The 27,886-nt window shown below is 37.0% G+C and overlaps 2 pseudogenes; both read left to right on the forward strand.

The window, feature by feature from the left end:
* The first annotated feature begins 12,157 nt into the window (after positions 1–12,157).
* On the forward strand, positions 12,158–12,652 carry LOC149214606 (oligopeptide transporter 7 pseudogene; annotated as a pseudogene).
* A 143-nt stretch (positions 12,653–12,795) lies between these two features.
* LOC149214607 (oligopeptide transporter 7-like) lies at positions 12,796–27,792 on the forward strand (annotated as a pseudogene).
* Positions 27,793–27,886: the final 94 nt, after the last annotated feature.

Genomic DNA, 27,886 nt, shown 5'->3' on the forward strand with positions numbered 1-27,886 from the left:
ACAAATTATTTTGGCTGATATTTTCTCTAGTGAAATTTGCACTAGTTCTATTATTCATATCATACTGCTTCTTCCTACATTCATTTGCATAATGCCCATATTTTTTACAATAGTGACATTGGACATTAGATTTATCATACCTTTGTCCTTGAGCATGATGTTGTCCACTTTGTTGGCTGCTGCCTTGGCCTTGGTTCTGATTTGGATTGCTTCCTCTTCCTTGCGCATTTGTTGGACTGTTCCTTCCACCTCTGTTTTGACTTCTGCCTCTTCCTCTCTTGTTTTCTCTGCCTTGACCTCTTCCTCTTCCAAAGAACATCTAGGTCTTAAAGGCATGCTCTAGAGATGAGTTTTCATTTCTACTCAATCTCTACTCGTGTGTTATCAGTGATGCATGTAGTTCATCAACTGAGAAGTTTGTGAGATCCTTTGTCTCTTCTATGGTGGTGACAATCACATCGAACTTTGAGGGTAGGATCCTCAATAGTTTCTCCACAATCCTCATTTCTTCAAGAATTTCTCCATGAGACCTTATCTGTGTGACCAGACCAATCACATGTGTGAAGAATGAGTCAATATTATCTGATTTCTTCATCCAGGGAGTCTCAAAATCTCTCCTCAACAACTGTAGTTTTGTTGTCTTCACTTTCTCCATGTCTTGATAGGCTATCTTGAGAGTTTGCCATCCTTCTTTGGATGTCTTGGCTGCTGCTATCCTTGGAAACACACTCTCATGCACTGTTTGATACAAAAAGTAGAGGGCTTTAGAATCCTTCTTCTTATAGTTCTTCAACAGCTCTTTCTCTACCTGAGTTAAATCATTAAACTCATCTTCATCTGCTGGTTCTTCAAAACCATCCTCAACAAATTCCCATAAGTCTTAGAAAGCAAGAAAAACTCTTATAGTTATTGCCCAATAGTCATAGTTTTTTCCATTAAATTTTGGGAGCTAAGTATTACAGATACCCATGCTAGTGTTGGCTCTAGGCATTCTTGCACTCTTAACTATGCTTCAAAATACTTGACTGTGTATTTAAAATAACTGACTGTCCTCAACAATAACACAAAAAACTAACTTGAGAAATACATTGGATTCTTTTTTGACTGAGTCTTCACACTGCTGGAGAAGCTGCTGCAACAAGAAATCCTTCCTTCAGCTTCTTTGACACCTTCAAAGACTCTGGACAAGCTCTGATACCATGTTGGGAATTTCTGATAATTCCAGAACAAAAATAACTGAACAGAGAATAATGCTCTGTTTCTTAACACATAGAAACAAAGAAAAAAATTCTCATGAAGACAGAGTTTCACACACTAAAAAGACTTTGTATTCATTAACAAGATTGTTGTTACATATTCTTCCTCTCACAGAGGGATTTCACCAAGAACTCTTCAGATGCAGTTCCAAAAAAAAAATTCATTGTCTCTGCTTAAAAATTAACTCACTACCTTTGCACTGTTGTACATTACAAAACACTCAGTCTCTCAAAAAAAATCAACACTGCTGTGTAGTTTTTTTTTTTCTGTATAAGTTTACACTGCTGTGTGTAAAAACTTTTCTTACATATGCGCTGATGCGTATTGGGTTTTCATTCTCAACAAACACAGTGCATTCGCACTGCTGCGTATATTACAAGACCCTCAACAAAAAAAGAACAATAGAACATAACTTTTGTTTGACTTGTGCCGTAAAAAAAAATTACGCCCGTGAATTAATAAAACTAATAAAATTAAAAGCTTTTACCTACATTTACTGACCGAAATAAATTACATTAATTACTTTAGTATGGCGATATGTTTTTTTATTAACCGTGGATTTTACTCCACGTTAATCCTACGACTGTCAGTAATATCACACGGCCCTTTTTGACTGAATTTTACCCGTCGGGGAAAGTTGTACTTGCAAAACCACTTAGGCACGTGTTAGCTGTTGAATATGCTCGCTTCCCCCTCAAAAAATACCACCTTTTCGTGAACGACAGTGCGGGGAATCCTCAGGCGGTTTTCAGAAATAAACGCAGTTGTTGAAATTAGTATTTCAACACCCAATGTTTTCAATCTTGTTTCTAACAGCTCTGGGTGAACAATTCAGGTGCATGGAATTAGCATGGTTCACGGAAATGGCCCTGAACAATCTTTGGAAAACCTTGCCGGCAGATGCAACCTAAGCAAGTTGCAGCTGCTTAGGGCTGAAAGTCATTATGTTGAACGAGTATTGAGCAGTGAACAGTCACCACCATTATTATATCTTTGTTGGGAGCGTTATCCGAAGTCCTCGTTACCTCGCTCGATTCCATTAAAGAATTTAAGAGTGTTGCATATAGAGGGGCGACGAATGAAAAGACTCTGGCGACATGAATCTCACGTATAATGTTGTTTTTCGTTTTTTAAACAGATCTATCTACTTTTTTTTCATATTGTAAAATTTGTTGAACTGAGTTTTTGTTATCATATACCACAATGACAAAAAGTTGTGGAGGTTCAAACTCGCTTTAATAATGCATGTGAACATTGCAGGCACCTTTGCAATTGAGGGAATTGCATATTGATGCTCCCCTTTCAAAAGTTCCAAAGTCCATTGACAAGCTCAAGGGCGTTGTAAAATTGTTCTACACATCGGATATCTTGAAACTGTTCCAAATGAATTTTGGAACTTATCAGGACTCCAAATTCTTCACTTGGAGTGCTCCAAGCTGCAGACGCTACCAGAGTCATTTGGGAACCTGACGGGCCTCCAAAGTCTTGACTTATGCACGTGCTTCAATCTACATATGGTCCCAGACTCTGTCAGCAACCTGACGGGCCCCCAAAGTCTTAGCTTGTGCATGTGCTGCAATCTGCAGACGCTCCCAGACTCGGTTGGGAACCTGACGGGCCTCCAAAGTCTTTGCTTGGCCTGGTCCTCCAATCTGCAGACACTCCCAAACTCGGTCGGGAAATCGATGGGCCTCCAAAGTCTTCACTTTCCCTTCTGTTCCAATCTGCAGACACTCCTAGACTCCGTCAAGGACCTGACAGTTCAAAGTCTTTGCTTGGTCGGGTGCTCCAATTTGCAGACGCTCCCAGAGTCGGTCGAGAATCTAACGGGCCTCCAAATTCTTAACTTGGTTAGGTGCTCCAATTTGGAGACGCTCCCAGAATCGGTCGAGAAATTGAGGGGCCTTCAAATTTTTGGCTTGGCTGCGTGCTACAATCTACAAACACTCCTAGACTCGGTTGGGAACTTGACGGGTCTCCAAAGTCTTGACTTGGACTGGTGCTCCACTTTGAAAACGCTCCCAGAGTCGTTCGGGAACCTGACGAGCCTCCAAAATCTTTACTTGACCAGGTGTTCCAATCTGCAGACGCTCCCAGGCTTGGTAGGGAACCTGACGAACCTCAAAACTCTTTACTTGTTTGGTTGCTTCAATCTGTAGAGGCTCCCAGAGTCGGTGGGGAACTTGACAAGCCTCCAAAGTCTTGATTTGACTGGGTTCTTCAATCTCTTGATGCTCCCAGAATCGGTAGGTAACCTGACGGGCCTCCAAAGTCTTTGTTTGAGGTCGTGCTCCACTCTGCAGACCCCGCTACAAGTAGTATCCCCGAAGTGTACAAGTTCGACCAGATCAAAGCCCAGATGAAAAAGAGGAAATCAATAATGTGATTACAGTGAATATCGAGTATGGTTTTTGTATCCACACGTTCAACCGTGGAGGTTTTTCCTTTCTGTATTTTCATCATGTGATGATCTTCGGCCAGAATCAGTCTCTCTGGTTTAATCACACAACAATGGTGCAGAGTGTAAATTTTGGAAGCTAAGACAGTTGAGGTTGAATTTTCAATATAAATAAAAGTGGTACTCTAATTTTGTGTGTTAAAAAGATATCGATGTATCAGATTCTGAATTCTCGAAGATTTTGTTTTTTCAAAGTTTTTTTATTTCTAAACATCGTTGTAATCAAAATTTCGAGAGTGATCCAGCACACATTTTGGTTTTGTTTTTCATTAAGTGAAAAGAGTGAAAAATATGAATAACACAATCACATTCTCACACATTGAATATCATCATTTATATGCATTGTGAATATAATCATTTATAGATAACTGAGGTGAATAGAAAGAGGTGAGATGTCTTGCATAACTAATGAAGTGTTTTACCTGGAATGATAATACAATTTTATAGACGAAAAACCATTGTGACAAGAGTATTTAGGTTAATATGGTTGAGACATGGAATGATAATATAATTTTATATAAGAAAAATCAGTGTGACAAGTCTATTTAGCTTAAACAATAATATGTAATGTTTTGTTTATCAAATTATAAAAAAAAAAAACAAAAATTATAATTGTAATTTTATGTGGGTTTACATTATATACAAATATAATAAAATACAAAAAAATAATGATTATAATTTATTATAATTTATTATAATAATAAAAAAGATTATAGTTATAATTATAATTATAATTTATTATAATTAATAATTAAATTTGTTTATATTTAGTTTTGCAGTCGTTTATAGGAATTGCTCAAATGACTAAAAGTAGCTAGAAGTTGGGCAAAAAAAATTCAAGAAATCTTGCAATCGCAGTGTTTGAATCATGTTTTTGATGGTGGAAATGAATTCAACACCATCAAAAACTTATGTGCACCTAAAATCTTGAAATTTGATAGCTATAGCCTAGATTTACAAAAATCCCCGTAGGATTTTATTAAAATATTGTCAAATTTTCCTTGATTACAGCGTTAGTTTTATTCTCCATCTACTAAGCTTTGAGAGATCAAATCTTTTTTATGAAAGGGAACGGTTATTTTATTTAGAGAGATGAATTGAAAGGGGTGAGGTGGATAAGGAATGGATTTTTTTTACATGGAATGATAATATAATTTTATGTAAGAAAAATCATTATTGCCTCCAAAGATGCTCTTCCTCTCAGTATGGTACAAATGCTATAACATTTTGATGCACTCAAAATAAAATAACATTTAAATTTTAAAAATAAAATAATAATTATAATTATTGCAGAGGTGCTCTCGAGCCTAGAATGGCTGCAATGTTGCAGTGTTTAACATTTTCACTGGGTGAACATAAAATAAAATAAAATAAAAATAATTAATAATTATAATTATCAATAAAGCATTTTAACTTAGTCAAATTAATTAAGACTAAAAAAACAGAAAATTAATAATCATATTTATAGTTATAAGTAATAATTAAACCACTGTAAATGCATCTTAGATTCCATATGCAAATTTAGAGTGAAAAGATATTTAAACCCTCGAAGCGTGGAGTTAAGATGAAACCTGAATAATCTTAGATCAATTCACATTATATATATTATAATGGTTAAGTTGATAAAATGTTAGATTTAAAATAAAAATAAAATTCACTCAATTTCAAAAATTAATGTCAACTTCATTTACATTTATGAAATAATTGTTTGTAATGTCTCCTAATAATAATAAAAATAAGAAATAATATAATATAAAATTAAAATATAAGAAAATAAATTATCAAGATAATAATAGTAAATAAATAATAAATAATGAATAAAATATAATAATAATAATAAATGAATAAAATAATAAATAACAATACTAAAGTTCTAAATAAATATAAATAAAAATAAACTGTAAAATTAAGTAAAGTTCACAAAAAGTAAAATAAAATAAGAAAGAGTTAAATTAAAAAACTATAAAAATAGAAAAAATAAATAAAGTTATGAAAAAAGCAAAAAAAAAAAAAAAATTATATTAAAAGAATTACTAAACTAAGTTAAACTTAAAATAAATAAATAAAAGTTGCATGTTGACACATGGAGTGTGTGCATGCGGTGCCCCTTCCAATGTTTGCTCTATTTAATAGATGGTAAGGAAGATGATAGATCATTCCATGATTCCATCATCCATTTTCTTGGGAGAAAAGTGTTGTGAGACAAAAGATTCTCTAGCAGTAGTACGTTGATTAAGGGCTCGGGGTTGGCTAGTTGTAGCAAGATTTTGTGCAACTGAGCCTACGGTTGGGTGAAGAGTCGTCCCCAAAACTTTGTTGCAGTTAACAGAATTAAAAGAGCGCTCAACTCCAAAATCACAAGTAAAGAATATCATCACCACAAGTAAATTGTCTCTACTCATATTTCCGAAATTTAATGTTAAATAGTTAATAAATTACATGTTGATTATAATTCGCATGATTAATCTAGTTAATTGCATGTTTTAATTTTGGAGTTGTTACATCTATATGACTTCTAAATATATGTTTGTGAAATAAAATAAAATAAAAATAATAATAATAATAATAATAATAATACACCTTTTTTTTCATTTTACAATATATACATTCAAAATCATCACACTTTTAAAAAATATTATTTTTAGTTAAATATTATTATATAGATTGTTAAATAAATATGATCCCTTGGAGTTTGCTACCATAACACCATTATACATCATATATTATATTCGTTATGTAGTGATGTGTTATTGGCTTTTCATGGGTGACTTCGACTTTAAGTGAGTGGTATTTTATTGGTTTCCAATTTTTGTTCTACGGTTCCCCATACCTACTCAATACCATCTACTGGTTGACTGGCCGCCATCCGAAAACCCTGAAGTCCCCTCATTGTGCATTTTGACTCGACCGCCATACCATTCATTTTAATTATATGGTAATATATATGTATATAAAAAATAAATTTACGATCATTCTAATATTAACATCAAAATGTCATATTTGGAAGTTTGATAATTAAATAAACAATGGACGGTATAATAAATATAGAATATAGATTAAAATCAATAAAACACTTTTAAAACTAATTAAATAATTGTGTAAAGACATGCAACAATTTTTAAATTTCTTGATGCAAGAGAGTTTTAATACCGTGTTGAGTTTGGAAGTTATCGGGTTTTGAACCCTTGACTTGTTGCCTTAGTTTTGTCGTCAAATTCGGTGGTGGACTTAAGCAACGTGGTACCAACATGGTATTTGATGCCAATAAAATGATCATCTATTACCGGGCTTTCAGAATCGAATCTACAATACTCGATTCTCTTCCTTGAAATAATGAAACGCAATAAGATTTATTTATTTGTAACTTTCCGTACTGTTAATAATTTTTTGTGTGCCTCCACGCAGGAGGGAACTGAGTTATGGATTATTAAATTTTGGGTTTTTCGAAAGATTGTCAAATAATTTAATTTTCAAGTTTTCTATCTTTATGTGATCTACTTTTCAATTGATGCAACTGTGAACTACTTTTCAATTGATGCAACTGTGAAGGAAGTTAAATTTCGAGAAAGCTCATGTTGTTTTAAATTGTTGCGTCGAATATAGTTTCATGTGCCCACTATGGCTTAGTTCACTCAGGGTTAAAATTAATACAATCAGTCTATTTAGCGGTTTTGGTTAGTAAATTTATTAAGCTTTGTCATAAACGACCAAGTTTATTTTTCCTTATTATTTAATAACTCGAGTTGTCGTTGAGTTAACTTGATTATCGAGATAGTTTTTTTAGTAAGAAAAAAAGCTTGATAGTATTATATAATATTGTTCCAAATACAAATAGTAAGATAGAGAGGCTATATCTTGTGGCCTGGTGTATACATTATATGGAAATAATACTGCATTATAACAAATACTAATGTTCTAGATACCAATCATATATAGTTTCATTAGAGTGGAAACATACCCACAACTGGCGATATTAGAACCTGAAATACATGTACGTTTGACGATAATCTGAAAGACAGGTTCATGATACATACCAGGGCATGTAGGAAGATCATTATATACCCAACAATGAAAATTCCTAAATTTGATGCAAGACGTTCCCTGGTGATATGCTCATATTCCATTCTCCAGTCTGAGTGAGGAGTCCTTTCTTTGATAGTTAATCTGCGAGAATATTCTGGGATCGATCGACATGGATGATGGAGTAATCCTTTGTAGATTTCCAGATAGAAGAGATTTTGTTCATCGATTTAGACAGATTGAGATTTTTTATGAAAATCTTATCGATTACATGGTCTATTATGAGTTTTGAGTCTCCATAGATCTGCAGGGAATCAATATTAAGGAATGTACAAAAAAAGAAGAAGACCATATAGAGCCATGGCTTCCGCTTTATTGTTAGTCCCTTCACCGCATTCCAATATATTGCAAAAAGATGATCCTATTGTCGAGATAGTTATTTTGCTGAAGCTATTTTAATATTGAATTTTGGAGTTCCTCAACGTTTTCAGTAATTATACCTCTTTTTTTTTTTTAATCTTCTTTTAATCTTCATAGTGTGATTATTAGTTTTTAATAATCATGCTACGACAATACGTTATTCCTCTTTTCGTTCCTTAAATTTCCCTTGCCAGTAAAATATATGCTGGAAATTCATTGTTTTGCTTCGTTTATATTAGTCCTTTGATTATGAATTATTGAATAAAGAAGACTACGCATTTAAAATTTTAGCATATTTGCATCTTGTTTCTTTGTACGAGTGCATCCGTACAGAGACTTTTCTCAACAATGTAATATCGCGAGATGGGGCGGAATGTAATATCGCGAGATGGGGCGGAGGATCTATAAGATCCAAATTTTAAGCCCATTTTCTTAAAATTGTATTAAAATGGAAACCTCCCTTACTTCCATCGAAATATATGATACTATATTGAGGCCAGGAGAAACAAATTTAGTCACTCTTCACCGTGGATATTCCAAAACAAACAAAATGTAGTGTTTATCTTTGTATTCATATGTAAATACTAGCAATTGTCCCAAAAGGTACAAAGAGAGGCCGATAGGATTATTAAATTACAATTGTTAAATTTCTCTAGAAGAGATGTTGTTTCAAGCCTACGAGGAGCACAGAGATTTGATGTTTGGAGTTCTATGCTTCTTGGAGACCATATTTCTTTAAATACAACTTAATATTTTAGAAAATTTCAAGCCCAATGCAGTTCTGCCATGCAGACATACACTTAAATCACTACTTGGCTTATGATATTGACAAATTCAAAGTAAACTGGTATACAATAGAATGTACCAAGCTAAACCACATGTTACACATCTTAAGACCTTAAAAAGTACATAACAATGGTTTGGAAAATCAATAGCGATATCATAATTGCTTTTCCTTCCAGATACATACAATTGCTCCAAAGGCAAGGACAAGAAAATTTTCAGCTCTAGTGAGCACCAGTGGGTCACTAAAACGAGTGACCACTAATGGCTTTCACATTTATACAATGAATTGGCAAAGGATTTTACATGGACTCCACTCAACTTCAAACATAGCTTCAGCCAATATGAAGAGTGATTGAAATTGAACACAACTAAGTAGAGACATTGACTCACAGTAATACACCAAGTATAAAATATTGAAGCTTTTACGGAAGCAAGGAGTAAGAAAAATTATGAAGCTCAGAGAAGTAGATTTAAATCAATCAAAACTTGTTGAACGGCTATAACATCCATAGAAATAATCTTCCAAGGTTCTGCTCTCATGTACAAGATCTACACTTTGATCTGGACTACTGTTTGATACCAAATCATCATCAACTCCAAGCTTTACAAGTGATAGATGAGTTTGGATGTCACAACTCCTAGAGTTTGTTCCAGATTCATCCTCAATCAATTCATCTAATTCCATGGACATTGTCAATTGCCTCTTGGTCCAATAAGGTAGTTCATCTCCTTCTCCTCGTAGTAATTTAAAAATTTGCAATAATAAGTTATAGACAAACAATCAGGAAGAATAAGTTCACGTTCTTACATTAACATTTATCCATTGTTTAAAATTTGAGAAAGCCAGTTTAATGCAAAGGTAAGCTTTCAGTTCAGATCTTGCAATCCAGGTTTCAGTTAGGATAGTGATTCTGAGGAAAGACATATACTCTCTTGATATTGGAGTGAAAGCAGATATGATGGCTCTTCTTGCCTATTCAGGGAGGGTAATTTGCATACTGAAGCTTTGGTTTGAGATATGATGTAATCTCTTTTTCTAATACTCAAAGAACCTTATATTTCATTAATGGAAAAAAAGATTATTGGCAATTGAGGCTTTGAAGATTTTTCCATAATCCACCATCAGCATTAAGGTCTAACCTGTTTAAGGGTGATGATTTTACAAATTGAGCTACTGAACAAATGTTTAGATTACAACCTTAAATACTAGATCTAAACACCCTTAACTCTATGTCAGAAGGATATCAACTCAATATTTCATCTGCCATTGTTCATTATGGGCAAAAAAATTTCTAGCACTAACTCCTCATGGGAAGGGAAACATTTTCAAGCAACTAAATTTGACATAAGATCAGAAATTGAAACATATATATGCAACTAAAGACAATAAGAGTAATTTCTCTATTCATTCGAGGTCAAAACTGAGCTACCTATCTTAGATAACATGTTGCACCAATGACCATTCTCTTCATCTCACTCATGTCATAAGCATCTTCCAAAATTGGATCTTGAAGTTCTTTTACAGAGCCAGTTGCCACTAATGGCCTTGCCTAAATTTTGAAATTTACAAGAGATTAAGATTCTGAACGAAGACAAAGAAACCAAGAGAATCCAAAATTATCAAATACAAAACAAGCAAGAACAGTAGATTGATTGGTTTTCTTCTAGTTGTTAGCTCTAGAAGAACTACTCCAAAGGAATACACGTCCGTTTTCTCATTAACCTTGCCATACATGAAATATTCTGGAGCCAGATACCTGAAATATGATAGCAACTAAAACACACCTTTTTTGATATTTTCCTTTACATATATTTTTTTCCCTTCCCCTGAGATCTGTATGGAGAGGCGGGAGTCGTTATTCTAAAGATTTATGCGTCATCTTCCTCTGGTTGAAAGATTCTAGGAGGAAGAGACATTGAGGATATACATGAAATGGGAGGGATGACCAAAGATGCAATGAAACTGGACCTCATTCTATGCAGATACATTGCATACAGAATGAATCTTGGGCCTCACGATCTTTTCAATCGGCGTAGCACATGTTTACGAGTTGGAGCATGTCGTGTGATAATTTTTCCTCATCTCGAGATCCGAGCATGGTGTCATAAACTCCACGAACTCTCCCCGAAGCTCGGTGCATAGATGTCAAGTGGAGAGTAAAAGTGTTGACGATTATCGATTCATAAGAAAGTTTATCAACCTAAATATGGAATGTTTTTTTGTTTTTTATTTATTTTAAAAAAGAAATTTTATAATAAAAATAATACACCCAATATTGTTTCAAATATTTGATAAATTTTATATTTTAAAACTAGGTATCCAGGTTTTATATGATTCCATCTCACCAGTCTCCAAGGAGATTTTATCATAAAATGGTTTTATTATAGATGTTTGTTAGATTCAAAGTAGATAAAATTCTGCGAAAAGAATAATAGTCAGACTGGTAGTTAGTAAGTTTAATTTTTTTTAATATATATTTTTTTTTCTAAAGTTATGTAGGATTAAGTAATTAATATGTCTAATATATTAGTAGATCCAGATTTTCAATTAAATTAGTGATTTAACATCAACGAATATTAAGAATACATTTTTTTGAAAAATATATTTAAAGAAAAAATATAAACTATTAAAAATTTTAATAAGTAATTATTATAATCCTAGCAATAAAAATAAAGTATCGTCAATATTAAAATAAATAACTACCGTAACGCTGATTGATAGTAGGTTTTCCCAAAAACAATCCTCCAAAATTATTCACCTATTACAGTGAAAAATACTCCGAGTTATCGCCGTGAAAACAAATCCTCCAATTTATTGATTCACCAAGGAAGAAAAAGTTATCCTCTCTAAATATCGCAATCCTCAAGGTATCTATTCACCGAGGAATAAAAAGTTACTCTCTAAATATTCTTTCCTATAAAAGTATTCCTTCCTATAAATCACAGTATTTGACATCCAGATGTTTCGTCTGGTTTTGTCTTCACATACTCGCAGCCACCACGAACTGTCATCTTCTGCATTTCAAACAAACTGTCGAGCATTGCTGCTACAACCAGAGAAAAATGAGTATAGAAATAGTTGAATATAGTGAGACTCCTAGTAACTCGTATCATTCCCTTTAACATTTGGACTTGATATATACATGACAGCAATCGTAGATATTTAGTGTAAGAGGTTCTGCATTTTAGTTCTGGAAAGTTGATTTGAGCTTTGTAATGGTTGTTCTTGTAGATACATCGTCAAGCAGCAGAAATGATGGAGACGTGGAACGGATATCATCACCGAATGAAGAAGTGAAAGCCACTGCGAAGATTTCGATGACCAGTTCCCGATCGAGAAGGTGGCTCTCACTGTACCTACAACGGACGATCCAATGCGTTCTACTATCGTTTCTAAATCAGTTCTTTTGGTACAGAACAGAGGCCCTCTCCATCAGTGCAGTTGCCGCTCAGATTGCAGTACTTCCTCTTGGTCGGCTATTGGCAACAACAGTAAGCAGGAAAAGGTTCTTTGCACGGAGAAAAAGGTTCTCGCTGAATCCGGACCCCTTCAGTACGAAGGAGCATGTTCTCATCACAATCTTTGCTAATGCAGGGGCAGGAGGTGTATATGCCATTCACATTGTCAGTATTGTCAAACTTTTCTACAAGAGGGAGATGAGTTTTTTCGTTTCTTTTCTGGTGGTCATAACAACGCAGGTCCAGTTTTGACCATTTTTGCTCAATTTTCTTTGGAGAATAATTAAATTCCCTTAGGTTGGTTGTCTGAGATATTTCTTATTGTTTTGGATATGCAGATGTTGGGGTTTGGATGGCCAGGGGTTTTTAGGAAATATCTAGTGGAGCCTGCTGCTATGTGGTGGCCTGCAAACCTTGTGCAGGTTTCTTTGTTCAGGCATGCATTCTCATATCATTATTAGATGAAAATATGCACTTCTTTATATGCGCATTTTCAGCTACTGGATCAATTTGTGTCATTTTTCGAAGATATAGGTATTCATAAACCGAAGGAAAGGGTTATTCTATTTTAATTCTTTTGATTGCAGAGCTCTTCATGAGGAGGAGGAAAGGCCCAGAGGACGCCTTACACGAAACCAGTTTTTCATCATTGCCCTTATATGTAGTTTTGCCTATTATGTAATCCCTGGCTATCTGTTTCCCATGGTAACATCCCTGTCGTGGTTGTGCTGGACCTTTCCCAAGTCTGTGCTTGCACAACAATTAGGTTCAGGAATGTCTGGTCTTGGCATCGGTGTCATAGCAATCGACTGGTCCACCATTTCTTCTTACCTGGGAAGTCCTCTGGCTACACCTTGGTTCGCAGTAGCCAACGTGGGCATTGGATTTGTGCTCGTAATGTATGTGATAACGCCATTAGCATATTGGCTCAACTTGTATAATGCAAAAATGTTTCCAATCTTTTCTAAATACCTGTTCACTTCCAGTGGCCAGAAGTACAACATCTCCTTGATTATTAATTCAAACATGCATCTCGACCTGAAAGGTTATGAGCAGTATGGACCTGTACACCTTAGCACATTCTTTGTTTTGACCTATGGCGTTGGGTTCGCTACGTTAACCGCCACAGTGGTTCATGTACTCCTGTTTCATGGAAGGTATGTTATCGGTCCCTGAATTCCATGGATGCCAAAACATTCAGAATGACAATAATGGGTTATGATTTGTTGCAGGGATATTTGGCATCTTAGCTTGTCTGCTTTTAGGGATCAGAAAGTGGATGTGCACACCCGACTAATGAGAAAGTACAAGCAAGTGCTGGAATTGTGGTGCAGTGGCATTCTAGTCGATACTATAGCTTTGACGGTCTTTTCATGCGAGTATTATATCGATCAGCTTCAATTGCCATGGTGGGGAGTAATACTCGCATGTGGCATTGCAATGTTCTTCACACTGCCCATTGGTGTCATTACTGCAACTACTAATCAGGTAAGTCTATATGGGTAATTCGTGCAAATTGGCTTTTGTCGGGAATTTCTGGTTATTCCAAACAAAATACAGTGGAAAAATCCTCTGTTTCCACTGTTCAAAATTTTCTGATAAATTCCGAAACAACAAAAATATGAACAGAGAGTAATACTCTGTTTTATGATAATTCAAAAACACAAGAACAGAGCATAAAATAATACTCTACTTTGCCTCAAGATCAAAAAATGATCAAAATAATACTTTGTCTTTGACGCAGAAAAATACTCTGTTTTTAACTCAGAAAAACAAAAAAATTCGTTCTCTGGAAACGGTGTTGCAGCAACACAGTTTTTCAGTCGCTGTTCGTAGTGTTGCAGCAACGCTGTTCGTGGTGTTGCAGCAACGTAAATTTTTTCAGTTGCTGTTCGTGGTGTTGCAGCAACGGGGATTTTTGACGTCAAGTATTTTTTGACTTACGAAATTTTTTTTTTAACAAAATAAATTTTGGTGAAACAGCAACGCACAGAAAGAAATCTCTATTTATGAAAATAAACCAACACATAAAACTAAGTCTTCCTCACGTAGAGGGATCTTCACAAAAGATTATGCTTAAGAGCATCTTCCTCTTGACAGAGGGATTACAACAGGAACGCTTCAGTTCCAGAAAACAACTATCTCAGAAAATTTCAGCACTGCTGTGCAATACAAAAAAAAACTCTTCTGTTCTACACTGTTGTGTGCTCCCCTTTGCTCTCTATCTCTCTATCTATTTCTACACTGCTGTGTCTGCATTTTATAGTGCGGGAAAGGGTCTTCACCGCTTTAACTTGCTGATAAAGTTTCTGTTGCTCATGATTAACAGATTTGATCTTTTGCTGTATTTCTTGAGTCGGTGGTGATGAAATCTATGGCTGATAAATGCTGTTACGGCTCGAGAATGGTTCTTTTTCTGTTTCAGCCGTTCTGCTCATTAATATGGTTGCTGAAAAGTAACGGTGTGGCGCTGGATCTGATCTTCTTCCTTCTGGAAACACAAAAATAATTAAAGAGTGAAAAGATGGTAATGGCGGTGACATAAAAGATCGGGAAAAAATGTGGGGCGCCGGATCACGACAAATGAATAAAGTAGCTGCAGCTGCTGCACAGCAGTTGGAATTAATATTCCAACACTCCCCTTTTAATTTCAACTGCTGGGTTATCAGTCATACCCAGAAGTTTCCTTAAAAACTCAAAACTTTTCTGATCCAATGGCTTTGTCAGAATATCTGCAACCTGTTCCTGAGTCCTGCAATGTTGTAAAATGATTTCTCCATTGTTCACCAATTCTCTGATGTAGTGAAACTTTGTGTCTATGTGTTTTGTTCTCTTGTGGAATACAGAGTTCTTGGATAATGCAATAGCTGAGCTATTGTCACAAAAAATAACTGTTGTTGTTGCCTGCTCCTGGCATAGACTTCTCAACATTCTCCTCATCCAAACCGCTTGACATGCTGCTGCTGTAGCTGCCACATACTCTGCTTCTGCTGTAGACAATGCCACAATTGGCTGTTTCTTGGAAGCCCATGAAATGGCTCCTGAACCTATGTGAAAAATGTAACCAGATGTGCTTTTCCGGTCATCTACACTTCCAGCCCAATCACTATCTGTGTATCCAACTAAATCTGAACATTCTGAAACAGTATAAAATATGCCATACCTTTTTGTACCTCTAACATACCTCAGAATTCTCTTTGCTGCCTGCCAATGTGTTTCTTTTGGCTTCTCCATGAATCTGGAAATTAAACTAACAGCGTACATTATGTCTGGCCTAGTTGCAGTCAAATACATGAGGCTGCCAACTATGCTCTTGTACACACTAGGGTCAAAATCTTTGCTGCTGTCCTCTTTGCTGAGTTTTAATCCCATCACTATGGGAGTGATTACTGCCTTGTTGTCCTGCATGTTAAATCTGCTCAACACTTCATTTACATATTTTACCTATGAAATAAAAATTCCATTTTTATTTTGATCTACTTCTATTCCTAAGAAGTATCTCAGCAAACCCATGTCAGTCATCTCAAATTCTTCTTTCATGACTGATTTGAAATTTTCAATGAGGTAGTCATCATTGCCTGTAAAAATCACATCATCAACATATAACACAACAAATAAAATTTTACAGTCCTTTTCTTTGATGTAAACTGTGGGTTCTCCCTCACACTTCTCAAATCCGTTCTCCAGTAGATAGGAATCTATTCTACTGTACCACGCTCTTGGTGCTTGTTTCAGCCCATAAAGATATTTCTTCAATCTGTAGACTTTGTGTTCTTGGCCTTTCTTCTCATAGCCTAGAGGTTGCTCGATGTAAACCTCTTCCATTAATACTCCATTCAAGAATGCTGACTTCACGTCCATTTGGTAAACTTTCCATTTGTTTGTGCTACTATAGACAGCACTGCTCTTACTGTTTCCATTCTTGCAACCGGTGCGAAAGTCTCCTCATAATCTCTCCCATATTGCTGCTTGTATCCCTTGACAACAAGTCTTGCCTTATGCCTTTCTATCTTGCCTTCAGCATTACTCTTGGTCTTGTAGACCCATTTAACTCCAATGACTTCTTTACCTTTAGGTAGATCAACTAAATCCCAAGTCTTATTTCTTTCTATGGCATTCATCTCCTCATCCATAGCTTCTATCCATTTCTTATCTTTAATTGCATCTTCAAAATGAACAGGGTCATCAACATGACAATACAAGGCAAACAGGGAATTCATTCCTTCATCATAAATATCACTTAAATTTATGAATTTCTTACCTCTTTCATTCGGTGTGCAAGTGCTTGTAGATGCACTTGAATTTCCTCCTTGTGGTGTGCTTGGAGAAGCACTCACATTTCTCCTCAAGGGTGTCTTTTGTTGTTCTGTTGTTGGCGCTGTTGTTTGGGGATGTGTTTCAGCCAACTCCTCATCATCATCATCATGAGACAAACAGTTTTTAACATTAACTGTTTTCTCTATGCTTCCATCCCAAGCTTCCTCTTCAATAAATTGAACATCTCTGCTCACAAAAAACTTCTTGGTGGATGGGATATATAACCTGTAAGCTTTGGATTCTTCACTGTATCCAATGAAAATACATTTCTCCCCTTTGCTGTCCAATTTCTTCCTTAGCTGATCTGGAATGTGTGCATAAGCCACACAACCAAAAACTTTCATGTGGGTGACTCCTTGCTTTCTCCTACTCCATGCTTCTTCTGGCACTTTGTTCATCACTACTTTTGTAGGACATCTATTCAAAATATATACTGCACAGTGTACAGCTTCAGCCCAATAATCATTTGGCAAATGCTTTGCCTTCAACATGCTCCTCGCCATATCCATGATTGTTCTGTTTTTCCTTTCAGCAACTCCATTTTGCTGCAGGGTGTACCTTGCTGTAAATTGCTTATGAATTCCATTTTCTCTACAAAAACGTAAAAATTCTTTGGAGATATACTCACCTCCCCTGTCAGTTCTCAAAACCTTGATACGCAGCCCACTTTGATTTTCTACAAGTGCTTTGAAATTTTGAAATTTTTCAAACACTTCACTCTTATTCTTCAGAAAATAAACCCAAGTCTTTCTGGTAAAGTCATCAATAAATGTTAGAAAATATTGGCTGCCTGCAAGTGATGGAGCTTGCATCGGTCCACATAAATCTGAGTGGACAATTTCTAAAGGTGCTTTTGCCCTTATGCTTTTCCCAGTTGGAAAACTTTCTCTGTGTTGTTTTCCCAATATACAACCTTCACAAAGGCTGTCTGGCTTTTCTATAAATGGTAATCCTCTTACCATTCCTTTTCTACTCAACAAATTAAGACCTCCAAAGTTGAGATGTCCAAATCTCAAATGCCACAACCAATTTTCATCCTTTGGTACGCTTTGGAGAGCCTCTTGTGTCACTGCTGCAACTACTTCTTTATTTTTCAGATCTACCCTTATTCTGAGAGGGAACATCCTGTTCCTTGTCATCTTCACTTCAGCAATACAACGTTTGCTGGGTAATCTGTCCATGATGGTGCATACATCATTCTCAAAGAAAACATTGTAACCCTTCTGAACAAGCTGTCCAATACTCAAGAGATTACACTTCATTCCAGGAACATAATAGACATCTGCTATGGTTTTCTTTTCACCTTTCTTTGTAAATATTTTAACTTCTCCTTTTCCCATAACAGAAATTTTACTATCAGTCCCAAGTGTGACTTGTGACTGCACACTCTGATCTAAAGCAGAAAACAATGCTATGTTTCCTGTCATATGGTTGCTGCAACCAGAATCTAGAAACCATATATCTTCACTGTTTGTTTCAGCCATATTACAAACTAACAACACATTATCTTGACTGATATTTTCTCTAGTGATATTTGCACTAGATCTATTACTCATATCATGCTGCTTTTTCTTACATTCATTTGCATAGTGCCCATATTTTTTACAATAATAACATTGGACATTGGATTTTTCATACCTTTGTCCTTGAGCATGATGTTGTCCACTTTGCTGACAGCTGCCATGGCCTTGGTTCTGATTTGGATTGTTGCCTCTTCCTTGAACGTTTGCTGGACTGTTTCTTCCGCCTCTGTATTGGGTTCTTCCTCTTCCTCTCTTGTTTCCTCTGCCTTGACCTCTTCCTCTTCCAAATGACATCTGGGTCTTGAAGGCTTGCTCTAGAGATGAGTTTTCATTTCTACTCAACCTCTGCTCATGAGTTATCAGTGATGCATGAAGTTCATCAACTGAAAAATTTGAGAGATCCTTTGTCTCTTCTATGGTGGTGACAATCACATCAAACTTTGAGGGTAGGCACCTCAATAGTTTCTCCACAATCCTCCTTTCTTCAAGAGTATCTCCATGGGACCTTATCTGTGTGACCAAACCAATTGCTTGAGTGAAGAATGAGTCAATATTGTCTGACTCTTTCATACGCAGGTTCTCAAAATCTTTCCTCAGCAACTGTAGTTTTGCTGTCTTCACTTTCTCCATGCCTTGATAGGCTGTCTTGAGAGTTTGCCATGCTTCTCTGGATGTATTGGCTGTTGCTATCCTCGGAAACACACTCTCATGCACTGCTTGATATAAGAATACAAGGGCTTTTGAGTCCTTCTTCTTATTGCTCTTCAACAGCTCTTTCTCTGCCTGAATTAATCCAATAAACTCTTCTTCATTTGCTGGCTCTTCAAATCCATATTCAACAAGTTCCCATAAATCATGTGAGGCAAACACGGCTTTCATGGTTATTGCCCAGTAGTCATAATTTTTCCCATTGAACTGTGGGAGCTGGGTATTAAACATACCCACGCTGGTGCTGGCCATTCTTGCAATACTTGACTGTAAAAAAAAATCACTTAATTGTCTTCAGCAGCGTCACAAAAAACTAATCTGAAAAATACCTTGACAGCGTTTTCGCTCTGCTGGATAATTTGCTGCAGCAACAAATCTTCTTTCAGCTTCTTTGATGTCTTCAAAGAGCCTGGACAAGCTCTGATACCATGTCGGGAATTTCTGGTTATTCCAAACAAAATACAGTGGAAAAATCCTCTGTTTCCACTGTTCAAAATTTTCTGATAAATTCCGAAACAACAAAAATATGAACAGAGAGTAATACTCTGTTTTCTGATAATTCAAAAACACAAGAACAGAGCATAAAATAATACTCTACTTTGCCTCAGGATCAAAAACTGATCAAAATAATACTTTGTCTTTGACGCAGAAAAATACTTTGTTTTTAACTCAGAAAAACAGAAAAATTCGTTCTCTGGAAACGGTGTTGCAGCAACACAGTTTTTTTCAGTTGTTGTTCGTAGTGTTGCAGCAACGCTGTTCGTGGTGTTGCAGCAACGTAAATTTTTTCAGTTGCTGTTCGTGGTGTTGCAGCAACGGGGATTTTTGACGTCAAGTATTTTTCGACTTACGAAATTTTTTTTTTGACAAAATAAATTTTGGTGAAACAGCAACGCACAGAAAGAAATTTCTATTTATGAAAATAAACCAACACATAAAACTAAGTCTTCCTCACGTAGAGGGATTTTCACAAAAGATTACGCTTAAGAGCATCTTCCTCTTGACAGAGGGATTACAACAGGAACGCTTCAGTTCCAGAAAACAACTATCTCAGAAAATTTCAGCACTGTTGTGCAATACAAAAAAAAACTCTTATGTTCTACACTGCTGTGTGCTCCCCTTTGCTCTCTATCTCTCTATCTATTTCTACATTGCTGTGTCTGCATTTTATAGTGCGGGAAAGGGTTATCACCGCTTTAACTTGCTGATAAAGTTTCTACTGCTCATGATTAACAGATTTGATCTTTTGCTGTATTTCTTGAGTCGGTGGTGATGAAATCTATGACTGATAAATGTTGTTACGGCTCGAGAATGGTTCTTTTTCTGTTTCAGCCGTTCTGCTCATTAATATGGTTGCTGAAAAGTAACGGTGTGGCGCTGGATCTGATCTTCTTTCTTCTGGAAACACAAAAATAATTAAAGAGTGAAAAGATGGTAATGGCGGTGACATAAAAGATCGGAAAAAAATGTGGGGCGTCGGATCACGACAAATGAATAAAGTAGCTGCAGCTGCTGCACAGCAGTTGGAATTAATATTCCAACAGCTTTTTGTTCCCCCAAGAAAAATAATGTGCAGTACTATCATCCATCTTGAATTGGTATTGTAGACGCCGGGTCTAAATATCATCACGGAGTACATGATGGGTTATACTTATCCAGGCAGACCAGTTGCAAACATTTGCTTCAAGGTGTATGGATATATAAGCATGGTCCAAGCCCTGTCATTCATGGCCGATTTGAAGCTAGGTCATTATATGAAAATCCCGCCTCGAGCAATGTTCTATGCACAGGTACTGAGCATGAGAAATCCCCCCTAGTCATTGCTTTCTTCCCCAAATAAATCCTGAGTTTCCATTGTACTGTAACTGACTGGTTCATAAAATCGTTGTGGCAGATTTTGGGAACAGTGATTTCAGGGATTGTGTACTTGTTGAATTTGTAATTTCAACGCGGCTGTAACATTGCCAGAAATCGTTCACCAAACCCGCTGAGAGTTCTCGGGCCACTTTTCGGCAAAGGTATCTTCCGTACACAAGGGCCCGAGAACATTTAGAGATGACGCGTGGCTGTCCCCATACGTCACCATTTCAGATTTCTCGGGTGTTAATGTTCAGTCATATGATGCGTTCCGATATTCACCTCCGCCGTCCGATCAGCTCCATCATTCTCCACCGTCCATCAGTGAAACCTGCACACCTGCATACGACCAACATTAACTACATGGCGTGGAGTAAAAATTAAGTTCGTTGACCATACCTCTTATTAATGAATTGTCATATGCGTAGGTAGATTGTTATGTTTTTTTTTTACGGCATGTATTAATGTTCATAAAAACGTGTAGTATTTTTTTTAAGTGCGTTGACCATTTTGTAATGAAAAATATAACAAGTGAAGTGTGCTCGTGTTATGTTGTTGCACACGGGAGGAAAAGAACATTGGTGTTCGCAGCAGCGTGAAGAACCAGAGGATGTATGCACAACGGTGCACAAGATATATTCTGTAATGTTTTGTTTTGATTTTTTTTTGTAATGGAACGGTGAAAACGCAAGGTGAAATGAGAACTGAGCCCGTAATGTTTTATGTGCTGAAGGTTTTTGTAATATCCATGAGCGTATAATGAAATTGTTTTACAGTAAACTTATGTAAATTTTTATTACAGCAGTAAGGTGTTTTTCACAGCAGTGAATGTAAAAAGGATTTTACAGTGGTAAATCTCTCTCAGTAAAAGAGGATGAAGTTTGTATCAGTTTTTTTTAATAGAAATGTTTTTATGGTGGTGAAATACTCTGTTTCTCAGTGAAATTTTTTTTAAGCTTCCCTGTGCACAAAAAGATCCTGTGGAGGTAAAACAGAGCATTGCCTCTGTGTGTTTGAATCTTGGTTTTTGGTATTTTCCCATCAAAAATACCCAACAGTGGTATCAGAGCAGGCTTAGGCTCTTTGAAGGTGACAAAGAAGCTGAAGGGAGGAGCTTGTTGCAGCAGTAAAACTTCTCAAGCAGAGTGAAGGCTCAGTCAGGAAAATACTCAGGTATTTCACAAAGTTTTTTTTGTGTTGCTGAAGAAGCAGTCAGTTGTTTTAAATACACAGTCAAGGAATGGCTAGCACAAGCACTGGTATGGGTATGTTTAATACCCAGCTCCCACAGTTTAATGGGAAGAACTATGACTACTGGTCAATAACTATGAAAGCCTTGCTTGCTTCCCAAGACTTATGGGAAATAGTTGAAGATGGTTTTGAAGAACCAGCAGATGAAACTGAGTTCAATGCATTAACTCAGGGAGAGAAGGATCTGCTGAAGAGCAATAGGAAGAAGGATTCAAAAGCCCGTGTGTTGTTGTATCTAGCAGTAGACCAGAGTATATTTCCAAGGTTAGCAGCAGCTAAGACAGCAAATGAAGCATGGGAAACCCTTAAGACAGCCTATCAAGGCATGGAGAGAGTGAAGACAACAAAACTACAATTGCTGAGAAAGGATTTTGAGAACTTGAACATGAAGGAGTCAGATAACATTGACTCATTCTTCACTCATGTGATTGGTGTAATCACACAAATGAGAACTCATGGAGAAACCATTGAAGATAGAAGGATTGTGGAGAAAATATTGAGGGTCTTACCCTCAAGGTTCGATGCCATAGTCACCACCATTGAAGAGACAAAGGATCTCTCAAACTATTCAGTTGATGAGCTACATGCATCACTGATAACACATGAGCAGAGGTTGAGTAGGAATGAAAACTCATCTCTTGAGCAAGCCTTCAAGACCCAAATGTCCTTTGGAAGAGGAAGAGGTCAAGGAAGAGGAAACCGAAGAGGAAGAGGCAGAAGCCAGAACAGAGGTGGAAGGAACAGCCCATCAAATGCACAAGGAAGAGGCAGCAATCCAAATCAGAACCAAGGTCAAGGCAGCAGCCAACAAAGAGATCAGTATCAGGCTCAAGGACAAAGGTATGATAAATCTAATGTTCAATGCTATTATTGCAAAAAGTATGGACATTATGCTAGTGATTGTAGAAAGAAACAGCATGATATGAACAGCAGACAAAATGCAAATGTTACAAGAGAAAACAACAGTCAAGAAAATGTCTTGTTAGCTTGTAACATGGCTGAAACACATAGTGAGGACATATGGTTTTTAGACTCAGGTTGCAGCAACCATATGACCGGAAACATAGCCTTCTTTTCTGCCCTAGATAAAAATGTGAAATCAGAAGTCACACTAGGAACTGATAGTAAAGTGTCTGTTATGGGAAAAGGAGAAGTAAAAATATTTTCAAAGCAAGGAGAAAGGAAAACCATAGCAGATGTATACTATGTCCCCGGAATGAGATGTAATCTCTTGAGTATTGGACAGCTTGTCCATAAGGGGTACAATGTTTTCTTTAAAAATGATGTATGCACCATCATGGATATACCACCCAGCAAAAGATGCATTGCTGAAGTGAAGATGACAAGGAACGGGATGTTCCCTCTCCGGATCAGGGCAGACATGAAGAACAAAAGGGAAATGGCAGCAGTCACCCAAGAGGCCTTCCAAAGCATGCCAAAGGATGAGAACTGGTTATGGCACTTGAGATTCGGGCATCTAAATTTTGGAGGTCTAAACTTATTGAGCAGAAAAGGAATGGTAAAGGGATTACCATTGATAGAGAAACCAGACAGCCTATGTGAAGGCTGCATTTTGGGAAAACAACATAGAGAAAGCTTTCCATCAGGGAAGAGCATAAGGGCAAAGGCACCCTTAGAGATCATCCACTCAGATTTATGTGGACCAATGCAAGCTTCATCATTAGTAGGCAGCCAATATTTCTTAACATTCATTGATGACTTTACAAGAAAGACTTGGATATATTTCCTTAAGAACAAAAGTGAAGTGTTTGAGAAATTCCAAAACTTCAAGGCATTTGTGGAAAACCAAAGCGGGCTGTACATTAAAGTTTTGAGAACTGATAGAGGAGGTGAGTATATCTCCAAGGAATTCCTAAGATTTTGTAGAGAAAATGGAATTCACAAACAGTTCACAACTCGGTACACTCCGCAGCAAAATGGAGTTGCTGAAAGGAAAAACAGAACCATCATGGAGATGGCAAGGAGCATGTTGAAGGCAAAGCATTTGCCAAATGAGTATTGGGTTGAAGCTGTACATTGTGCAGTTTATATATTGAACAGGTGTCCTACAAAAGCAGTCTTGAACAAAGTGCCAGAAGAGGCATGGAGTGGGAGAAAGCAAGGAGTCACCCACATGAGAGTTTTTGGGTGTGTGGCCTATGCACACATTCCGGATCAGCTAAGGAGGAAGTTGGACAGCAAAGGGGAGAAATGTCTTTTCATTGGATACAGTGAGGAATCCAAAGCCTACAGGTTGTATATCCCATCTACCAAGAAGTTTTTCGTCAGCAACGATGTTCAATTCATTGAAGAGGAAGCTTGGGATGGAAGCATAGAGAAAACAGTGAATGTTAAAAACAGTTTGTCTCATGATGAAGATGATGAGGAGGTGGCTGAAATGCATCCCCAAACAGCAGCGCCAACACAAGGACAACAAGGGACACCATTGAGGATCAATGAGAGTTCTTCTCCAAGCACACCACAAGGAGGAAATTCAAGTGCATCTTCAAGCACTTGCACACCAAGTGAAAGAGGTAAGAAATTTAGAAATCTAAGTGACATTTATGATGAAGGAATGAATTCCTTATTTGCCTTGTATTGTCATGTTGATGATCCTATTCATTTCGAAGATGCAATTAAAGATAAGAAATGGATAGAAGCTATGGATGAGGAGATCAATGCCATAGAGAGAAACAAAACATGGGATTTGGTTGAGCTACCAAAAGGCAAAGAAGTTATTGGAGTGAAATGGGTCTATAAGACCAAAAGTAACGCTGAAGGCAAGATAGAAAGGCATAAGGCAAGGCTGGTTGTCAAAGGGTACAAGCAGCAGTATGGAAGAGATTATGAGGAGACTTTCGCCCCGGTTGCAAGAATGGAAACCGTGAGAGCAGTGTTGTCCATAGCAGCACAAAACAAATGGAAAGTCTACCAAATGGATGTGAAATCAGCATTCCTAAATGGAGTGTTAATGGAAGAGGTCTATGTGGAACAGCCTCTCGGATATGAGAAGAAAGGTAAAGAGCACGAAGTGTGCAAATTGAAGAAAGCTCTTTATGGGCTGAAGCAAGCGCCAAGAGCATGGTACAGCAGGATAGATTCATATCTATTGGATAATGAATTTGACAAATGTGAAGGAGAACCCACAGTCTACATCAAGGAAAAGGATGGTAAAATTTTGATTGTTGTCTTATATGTTGATGATGTGATTTTCACAGGTAATGATGATCAGCTCATTAAGAATTTTAAATCAGTCATGAAGGATGAATTTGAAATGACTGACATGGGTTTGTTGAGATACTTCTTAGGCATAGAAGTAGATCAAAATGAAAAAGGAATTTTTATATCTCAAGCAAGATATGTAAATCAAGTTTTGGGCAGATTTAAGATGGAAGAATGCAAGGCAGCAATCACTCCCACAGTGATGGGATTAAAACTCAACAGAGAGGACAGCAGCAAGGATTTTGATCCTAGCCTGTACAAAAGCATTGTGGGCAGCCTTATGTATTTAACAGCAACTAGGCCTGATTTAATGTATGCTGTTAGTTTAATTTCCAGGTTCATGGAGAGGCTGAAGGAGGCACATTGGCAGGCAGCAAAGAGAATTTTGAGGTATGTCAAAGGTACCAAAATGTTTGGAATTTTATATAATGTCTCAGAACATTCAGATTTGGTTGGATACACTGACAGTGATTGGGCTGGAAGTGTAGATGATCGGAAGAGCACTTCCGGTTATGTATTTCATATGGGTTCAGGAGCCATTTCATGGGCTTCTAAGAAGCAGTCCATTGTAGCATTGTCTACAGCAGAGGCTGAATATGTGGCAGCTACAGTAGCAGCATGTCAAGCAGTGTGGATGAGAAGAATGTTGAGAAGCTTAGGCCAAGAGCAGGCAAAAGCGACAGTGATTTTTTGTGACAATAGCTCAGCTATTGCATTGTCAAAGAATGCAGTGTTTCATAAGAGAACGAAACACATTGATACAAGGTTTCACTACATCAGAGAATTGGTGAACAATGGAGAAATTGTTCTAGAACATTGCAGGACTCAAGAACAGGTTGCAGACATCTTGACAAAGCCACTGGATCAGAAAAGCTTTGAATTTTTGAGAAAGTGTCTGGGTATGACTGAATGCCCAGCAGTTGAAATTAAAGGGGAGTGTTGAATTTGTAATTTCAACGCGGCTGTAACATTGCCAGAAATCGTTCACCAAACCCGCCTGAGAGTTCTCGGGCCACTTTCCGGCAAAGGTATCTTCCGTACACAAGGGCCCGAGAAAATTTAGAGATGACGCGTGGCTGTCCCCATACGTCACCATTTCAGATTTCTCGGGTGCTAATGTTCAGTCATATGATGCGTTCCGATATTCACCTCCGCCGTCCGATCAGCTCCATCATTCTCCACCGTCCATCAGTGAAACCTGCACACCTGCATACGACCAGCATTAACTACATGGCGTGGAGTAAAAATTAAGTTCGTTGACCATACCTCTTATTAATGAATTGTCATATGCGTAGGTAGATTGTTATGTTTTTTTTTACGGCATGTATTAATGTTCATAAAAACGTGTTGTATTTTTTTTAAGTGCGTTGACCATTTTGTAATGAAAAATATAACAAGTGAAGTGTGCTCGTGTTGTGTTGTTGCACACGGGAGGAAAAGAACATTGGTGTTCGCAGCAGCGTGAAGAACCAGAGGATGTATGCACAGCAGTGCACAAGATATATTTTGTAATGTTTTGTTTTGATTTTTTTTGTAATGGAACGGTGAAAACGCAAGGTGAAATGAGAACTGAGCCCGTAATGTTTTATGTGCTGAAGGTTTTTGTAATATCCATGAGCGTATAATGAAATTGTTTTACAGCAGTAAACTTATGTAAATTTTTATTACAGCAGTAAGGTGTTTTTCACAGCAGTGAATGTAAAAAGGATTTTACAGTGGTAAATCCCTCTCAGTAAAAGAGGATGAAGTTTGTATCAGTTTTTTTTAATAGAAATGTTTTTATGGTGGTGAAATACTCTGTTTCTCAGTGAAATTTTTTTTAAGCTTCCCTGTGCACAAAAAGATCCTGTGGAGGTAAAACAGAGCATTGCCTCTGTGTGTTTGAATCTTGGTTTTTGGTATTTTCCCATAAAAAATACCCAACAGTACTTAGGCACAACATGGTGGCTCATGCATTCCATTCCAAATATCTGTGACGCTGCCTTATTGCCTGCTAATAGTCCTTGGACTTGTCCTTCGGATACTGTCTTCTACGAAGCCTCAGTTATATGGGGATTAATTGGACCCAGAAGGATTTTCGGAAATCTTGGTGAATATGCAACAACTAACTGGTTTTTCCTAGTGGGAGCAATAGCTCCAGTCATAGTATGGTTGTTTCACAAGGCATACCCTAAGAAAGAATGGATCAGACTAATCAATATGCATGTTCTCATCGGAGCCACAGGGATCATGCCACCTGCAATGGCAGTAAATTATACAAGTTGGTTACTCGTGGGATTCATTTTTAGCTTCGTGCTTTACAGATATAAGAAAGACTGGTGGTAGCGCTACAACTATGTGCTTTCTGGAGGGTTGGACGCAGGGTTGGCATTCATGGCAGTTCTTCTCTACTTTTGCTTGGGATATGAGAATATTTCGTTGATGTCGGCGGGAGAAACTTTGGACCGATGCTACTTGGCACACTGTCCCACTGCCAAAGGCGTTGTTGCGAATGGTTGCCCTGTCTTTTCTTGATAACCCGTGACCATTCAGTTGTTCCGTAATGGGGTCTCCTCTTTTATTAGTACCTGTAAATTCAGCGGCTTGCCGATTTCTTTATGTTATTGTG

The sequence above is a fragment of the Pinus tabuliformis genome, chromosome 1_1, assembly GCF_031772625.1.
Source record: "Pinus tabuliformis cultivar Carrire ecotype Pingquan chromosome 1_1, CPIR1, whole genome shotgun sequence".
Taxonomy (NCBI): domain Eukaryota; kingdom Viridiplantae; phylum Streptophyta; class Pinopsida; order Pinales; family Pinaceae; genus Pinus; species Pinus tabuliformis.